The sequence below is a fragment of the Silene latifolia genome, chromosome 6, assembly GCF_048544455.1.
Source record: "Silene latifolia isolate original U9 population chromosome 6, ASM4854445v1, whole genome shotgun sequence".
NCBI classification, from domain to species: Eukaryota; Viridiplantae; Streptophyta; class Magnoliopsida; order Caryophyllales; family Caryophyllaceae; genus Silene; species Silene latifolia.
The window spans coordinates 126,828,739-126,837,022 of NC_133531.1; the positions used below are offsets into that span (position 1 = coordinate 126,828,739).

General features: G+C 40.0%; 1 non-coding gene across 1 annotated transcript; it reads right to left on the reverse strand.

Annotated features, from left to right (window-relative positions):
• Positions 1-5,846: 5,846 nt before the first annotated feature.
• On the reverse strand, positions 5,847-5,953 carry LOC141589454 (small nucleolar RNA R71). Its single transcript, XR_012520391.1, has one exon. It is a non-coding gene; the product is annotated as a small nucleolar RNA R71 (small nucleolar RNA).
• Positions 5,954-8,284: the final 2,331 nt, after the last annotated feature.

Consider the following 8,284-nt stretch of genomic DNA (forward strand, 5'->3'; position numbering starts at 1 on the left):
ACGAAAATGGTTTAAATTTGAGAGAGAAATTGAGAGTTTGTGTTTCGAATAAATGAAATGAACCCTCTGTTTCATCGGGTTTTTACGCAGGAAAGACACGCCCAGTAATAGACGCAGCAGGTGCTGCGCCTCTTCCAAGGGACGCAGCTCTTGCTGCGCCTCTTCCTCAGCTTCCCTTCATACGAATTTTCAAAAGTTCGTTATGAGTTCGTTATTTCGTGGGCCCATCTTTGGTGCGCCTCTTCCTTGATGCCATATCATATATTTGATCCGTTTGACGTATATTCTCCGCCCGGACCCACATTCTCAAGCCAACTGCAAACTGCCACATATTATTTTTATCCAAGACCTAGCTTGTCACAACGAGCGTTCCTTCTTTGACAGATGTTTCGACACACCTCTATTATGTTCCCCCAGCGAGAGTACACGGATAGACATTCCCTCTCGAGACATGGAGATCAGTTCCCGATTATGTTCCTCCAGCGAGAGTACACGGATAGACATTCCCTCTCGAGACATGGAGATCAGTTCCCGATTATGTTCCCCCAGCGAGAGTTCACGACCGACAGTCATTCTCTCTCGAGACATGGAGATCAACATCGACCCCAAGCTCTTCCGAAGTTTGTTTGAAGCTGACCACAAGCAGATTTCTCCCAGCAGTTCCAGACTATGTCCTGCTGTCTTCTCCCAATATCGCGTTTTGTTTCCCCTGGAGTTTCAAGGAATTTCAGGTATGGTCTCTTCTTATGGCTGGCGAGCCTTCTTACGTAGTGTAATGGACTTTAAACGACCCTCCCCGATAGTCGACAGACTCTAAAATGCTCCTGACGACAGGTCGTTGGCTCAGACCCCTTGAGTCGCCTCGCGTCGCCATAGTCGTCAGGTTGTAATCTTCGATTGAGCTGATGGCTATAGTTTACCTTTTGCCTTGTCCAAGCCTCAGTAAAAGTGGGGGCTTTGTAGATACCTCATTTCTACACCTCCCGCAAGCCACCCGGTGATGATTGGGCCTCATGTTTGGTACGCGAAACGATTTGTGATAGTTCGTAAGTTTATCATCAAGTGATCGCTTAAACACTTATGTCTACCTCTTAATTGTCATCTACGTGCCGATACGGTCGTTTTGGCAGTAATTAGAGTACATTTGGAGTCCGGGTCCAAAAAACCGTCTTCATTTTCTAAAACCGAGTCAGAATGTTCTGGAATGTTCCGGATATTTCTATTCCATATTTCGCAATCTTTTAATCTTTGGCAAATAATTTCCCGTAATATTCACACAAAATATTAAAGAAAACAAGATTAATCCGTTATTCTATAATAAAAACGCGGAAATCTTTCTTCCGCAGGAGGAAACCATTTGGGAAAGGACGCAGCAGGTGCTGCGCCTCTTCTAAGAGACGCAGTGCTTGCTGCGCCTCTTCCCAAATCCTTTTCTGCGTATTTTTTCGTATCTTTTCATATCTTTTCGAGATTCATTTCCAAAGCTTCTCCGAAAACCCTAACTTCCTCCACGTGATTAGTATAAATAGAGACCTTCGGTCTCACATATTTCTCACGCGAGTGTCCGCCCTTCTCTTCTCCCTTTGCATTCTAGACAACGTTCTTACTTTTTCGCGTCTACGTGCTTGAACTTTCGACCACGTAAGCTCGGATCCTTCTGAGTACCAGCCTCGTTTTGCATGACCGACCAATTTGACCAACTCCACCATAATCAACTTTAATCAATCTGTTTAATTTCCTCTTACGAGGGCACTTTCGTCTACATTCGAGTCGAGCATCACTAAACGTATACTTAGTTCATCTCGTTTCGTCAAACATGTAAGTCTGAGGGTGTTTAAATCCTATTTTATTTATTGTTCTTTACCTTTTGTAATTATAATGTAAGGTTTATGTCGAAAGTATTTCTAAAACCGATTTATAAAACCATGCTTTAAATCCTTTTTTACGAATTACCAGAACATGACCGTCGAGAAAGGACGCAGCACCTGCTGCGCCTCTTCGTTAGGCTGCCGCAGTTCCTGCTTCCTTTCTTCTTCCTTCGTCTTTTGTCAATTCGTTTCTTTTAATTCGTTTGTTCTTCGGTTCTTTGATATAATAGCATAATAATTCTAACATGTAATATATTATTCATAATCCATTGTTAAATAATTCGACTTAAATCCCTTATAACCAATATTTGCGGGTTTTCGTCGTTAAAGTCAATTCGGGTTTTAGAGTTTCGATTCATTAATATTGAGTCTCTAGAATTTGATCTTTGACATAGTTGCATCTATTATTCATCGTCACCATCGTTAATTCGTCACTAATAATCTGTTTAACCTAAATAATTTAGGTTGTTTAATTTGTTAATAATCCATTAATCTTGTATATAATTAGTCCTAATCGGTTTTATCTATGCTTATTGCTTTTATGACCATTAATCGCATGTAAATAACCTGCTAATCACTTTCATCCGAGTCAAATAATATTAATCAAGCATTAAATTCACCAACGAATATTAACGATTTGCAATTCCGGCTTCACAACCAGAACTGAGCCAAGGAACGGACGCAACAACTGCTACGCCTCTTCCAAGGGACGCAACTTTGCTGCGCCTGTTCCTGGTTGATTTATGTCTCTGAATTCCGTTGTTGCTTTGACCTTGTTTGTTAATTACGTATTTAATTAACTATTATTCGTATTATCACCTTAATTCATGTTCGTTAATTTATTTATTTATTCTTTCTTAAATTATTCGTTTTAAATGTACTTTCGACATAAATCATTAATCCAATGTAATTATTGTATTTTCTTTATTGTAATTTCATTATTGTATTTCTTGTATCACTTGTATGCCTTCACATGTAATTGAACTTAAATCCCTACTTTGACCCAATTGTATGATTAAATTACGTGTCTACCGACTTAGTATTAATTCTCACATGCTAGGATTAAAACGTTGGATGTTGCATTGCACGCATATAATCGACAATATATCGAGTATAGGCAATTTTCCCTAATCATTAGTAGAGGCCGCTATCGAGGCGGGCGGGATTAGGTGTTCGATCAAAAGAGCTTCCTAATACGTACCCTCACCACTTACTCCAGATCTCTGTGAACATCCGTGTTCATTGGCATCCACGAGGGTCATTCTAGACATAGAATGCTAAGGGTAACGAGTTCTTGGTGTTCATGTCACTACTTTGTGTCTTGACATGGCACGAGGTATTCGAACGGTTTCCAATTTTCCACAATAAATTGGTGGCGACTCCACAAAGACAAACGCTTGTTTCCCAAGCGCCCCCGTGGGCTCGCGTCCACACCTGGTAACAACCTCAATGCTAAGAACTATTATTATTATGGCTCTAAGGTGTCTATTATTGATGTGACCATAATTAGAGCATATTTAGTCCCCGAATTAGCCTTGTTCCCATGCTTTTTAGTGCATATTTGGGTCATTTATTGTCTTTAGTCCTTTGTTTTGCATATTCTTTGAGGTTTTGTTTCCTTGGTAGGAAAGGAGTGCAAACCTTGCATTTTCATGGCAAAATAGAGCTAAATTGATTGAATTCAATGACCAAGCATCAAAGAGAAGACAAGATTAAAAGGCCTTTGTACATATTATAGTAGATGGGTAATGATGAGAAAAGATCCTTGCATCCCCGAGGAAATCCTCAAGGATTTTATGATGGGAAAAGAAGAAAGGAAGAAAGGAAGAAGCTGTAAGACAATCCGAGCGGATTGCCCACAATCCGCCCGTCCAAGAGGTGCAATCCGAGCGTCTTCCCCAGCTGGACGCCCGTCAGAAACACCACAATCCGCCCGTCCATCCCTTGAATCCGCTCGTCCAAGACGCCCACAATCCGCCCGTCCCGTGCCCCGGACGCTCGGATTGTGTGTCAGCCATTTCGTCTTCTACACGCTTCATGAAGGATGGGCATATTTTTCTAAGACCGGCAAAAAGGAGACCGGAGTCTCCCTTGAGACCAGCGATTCCTCAAGGACTTAATCGTCATTTAAGCCCTTAGTAAACCCTAATTTATGTAACTAATCCCCACTATAAATACCCCATTAGGCTAATTAGATTATCATGTTCTTCTTAGCAATCTCTAGTGTAGTTTATATCAATCAAATCTCTCTTTAATCTTGTAATCAACATTTAATCAAGTTTTAATACAAATTTCATTTCCTTAATCTCTCTTTGGTTCATCTTTCATTTTGGGTAATTGAAGATTATTTGGGTTATTATTGGGAGATTGACAACCTTCCAATCAATCATCAAGTACTTCTATTATTCTTTGCTTTATTATTGGAATCATTAGTAGGTATAATTCTCTTAATCCCTTTTTAATTATTGTTAATTATCTTCATTTATTCATCATGTTTTACATTGTTGGTGTGATTGACAACCTTGCTAGCATATTCAACATGATAATGAGTGAGTAGTTCCTTAGCTAGGGTTAATGGGTAATTACGAGAAACCAACATGGAGGATGATTCATGCTTAAATTAATATGTTTTCATAGTTTATTTGCTTGCTTATTGTGATCTCAACTTATGCACATGTTATGTTTGATGAAATGCGAGCCTATGAATCCTTGCATTTTTTACCCATCACCTATATTTTCAATGAGACTTGTAAGACATAAACCAACCCGAGTCTCATTTGACCATGCATATAGTTGAGTAGGGAAGATTAAGTCGACTTGTAGGTGTTGTACAATCTAATCGATTCGGCTCCGGGACCCAAACTTTCCTAGGATTGTAAGATATAAACCAACTCGATCCATCACAACAATAATTGCTTGCTTATAATTTGAAAATATGTTTGTATGATCAATTCCCATGAATCCCCTATGACCCCATGACACCCTAGTGCCTTTTATCAATTGTTTACACCCCTTTTTAATCATATTGCTTGTTTACTTTTATTGCTATTTAGTTTAGTGATCTTCTACTTCAAACCCCAAATTGTGACACCCTTAGACACCAATTGAAAATCTCATCTCAATTCCCGTCCCTTGGGATCCGACCTTTACTTGCCTCTTTACCAATTGTAGAGTTGTTTGTGGAGTTATAAATTGTGTTTTGGTCTAGGTGCTCCTAACGACAAGTACCGAATACTAAACCTCCAAGTGAGTCCGACCAAAAATAGCGCCGTTGCCGGGGAAGGTGTTAACTTGATTTAGATTTTCTTATATTGTTATTAGTTGTGTCTTTCTTTGCCTTGGGGAAGTAAAACTCCTCAAGGTTTGTTCTAATTATTTTCAAGTTGTTTGATATTTTGCATGTCTAGAAGATCACAAGGTAACTTGTTACCCTTTGATCACGAAATTGAAAGGACTTTGACAAACAATAGAAGCCTTGCTAGGAGAACTTTGAGAGGTATTGGTGAGGTTGTAGATATTCAACCAAACACTATTGAGTTCATCAACCCTTTTGCAAGAGAAGGTGAGGAGAACCCAACACAAAATCCAACACAAAATCAACCCACAATGCCTAAATTTTCATCACATTCCGTACCAACCGAGGAGAACCTACCCAATGGTACTCCCACACCACAACATTTAACCGGAAATTTCATTGCCAAATCTGCCTTTATCCAATTAGTCGAAAGAAGCCAATTTGGGGGGATGCCTAGTGAAGACCCTCACTCTCACATGGAGACTTTTTGCGACTATTGTGATGCGATTTCTCAAACCGGTGTAACTCAAGACCAAATTCGATGGGTCTTATTTCCTTTTTCTCTAATTGGCACCGCAAAACAATGGTTGAAAGGCCTTGATAAGGTTACTCTCGGAATTGATTCTTGGAAGAAATTGGCTCTAACTTTCTACAAAAAGCTCTATCCACCGGAAAAGACTAACATGCTAAGAGCTCAAATTACGGGCTTTTAGCAAAGAGATGAAGAATCTTTGTATGAAGCTTGGGAGCGATTCAAGGGAATTTGCCGCTCATGTCCTCATCATGGACTTAGCGAGTGGTTCTTTGTACAATAATTTTGGAACGGTCTTTATGAAGACTCAAGAAACATTCTCAATATGGGATCAAATGGAATGTTCACCGAAGTTGATGACAATCAAACTTGGAACAAGATTGAGGAAATGGCGGTCCATAATTCACAATATAGTAGACCTCGCAAGGCTACTAGAGGAGGAAAGCATAAAGTGGACTCTATTACTCAATTGGGTGCTCAACTTAGTGCTCACATTGATACCATCAATTTGAAGTTCGAAAAGGCTATGGCTAGACTTGAAGAAGCCTCAAAATCACCAAAGCAACATGTTAATGCCATGACGGCATCTTCATCAATCCCAAGTGGGATATGTGAGAATTGTGGAACTTTGGGACATGACCAAAGTGAATGTAGGGGAACAAATGAACAAGTGAATGCTTTTCAAGCATACAAGAGTGGTACCCCTTATTCAAACTATTACAATTAAAACACCAAATTCCACCCAAATCTTTCATAAAAAAGCCAAAATGTTCAAAAACCACAACCAACATACATCCCACCTCCCATGAGAAACCAAAATCAAAGACCCTTTTACAACCAAAACCAAGGTTACCAAAATCAAACTCCATACAATCAACAAAATGACCAAGGTTTTGATGTTCAAAAAGTGGTCCTCCAAATGCAAAAGAATCAACAAGAGTTTTTCACTCAAATGCAAAAGGATAGTCAAGCAAAGGAAATCACCATCAACAACATCCTAACCCATACCAAAATGTTGGAAACCCACAACTAGTATCTTCAAGCTCACAAAGACAAAAGGGGCAATTACTGTAACACCCCCATACTCCAAGTGCCTTACCAGGACCACTCAGGTATAAGAATGCTACCATCTCGGCTACCCAAGGCAATGATAGTCAAATAGACAATAACGAAACAACATTTAAATAGAAATACTTTAGCGAAAGGTTACAATCTCAAAACGAAATCCAAAATACGAATACATGTTCTCAAACCAACTGTCTAATCAGCTAACTGAAAAATTTATTAAACTACTAAGCTACAGCGGAAGACTTCTATCATCAGACGGTGGCACATCCCAGCTATCCCAGTAACTCGACTCATACCTGCTCAATAACTGCTCACCATCCCCGAATGGATCACCACAGTTTTTAAAACATTAAACGGGGTCAATACTAATCACACAATTTATATAAACCAGCAATACAGTAAAACAAACAGCTCAATCATCACATATATTCTGCGAACTCCAAACTCAACTCCACAATCCTGACTACACACTAAAGTGTGTAGCCCTGCCAGAGTGCCCATCGCAACTGGTCACTCCTCACCGCTGCTGGGGATGGGGACGCTGCCGTTCCACCTAAGCCCCGCTCATCTCCATCGAGTGATAAACCCAAATCCATTAATGTGCACATCCTTCGTGGCGGGTTCCCGAAGGCGAATCATGGGCGTGAAGCCACTCCGCAAGTGACTCCACTCGGCCGGGGACGCACCCCGAAGAAACACAGGTACAATCAATCAATCACAACTACTATCAGCAACCAAATCCAACAATCGTCACAATACGAGTATGATAATATTCAACAACCACAAAACACCACAACACATTATGGGACTAATACTGAGTAGGGAAACCCTACCTGGAAAGCACAAAACAATCAGACGATCTCACAGCTGATATCAAAACGCTTCCTCTACAAATCCTCCTCCTAACATACAAATACATAATCACTACCAATCACAAAGTACAACAAAACCCCCAAATCCCAACATTAGGGTTTAACCAACTTTAACAAAATACTATAAAAACGGTATATAGATCTTACCCTCGACGCAAGGATTACAACGGTATAAAGAAAGGTAAAATTCGACCTTCCAAGCTCCGGGATTTGCCAACAATGCGATTGATGCGAAGAACGTAGTTTGATTTCTCTCTTTGAAAGTAATTAGGTTTTAAAAGTGTTTAAAGAAAAGTGACGGAAGTTATTATATACTTAATCGCATTATTAACAAAACCCGAGAAATCATCCTCAGAATGGCTACTCGATCGAGTAGCCGAGGTACTCGATCGAGTGCCCCCTTATTCGATCGAGTATCTACGTTACTCGATCGAGTACCCAACAGTCGAAACTATTTTAAATCGCAACTCACCCTTACTCGACAGAGTAAGGCCTACTCGATAGAGTACCCAGAGACTCATAAATCCGTAGTATTACAGTCTTCCCTCCTTAAAAAGAACTTCGTCCCCGAAGTTCAAACCACAACAAAACAAAGACTCACACTACAACATTCCCAACTCAACAACCAAAACAAACTCAACATAAAACA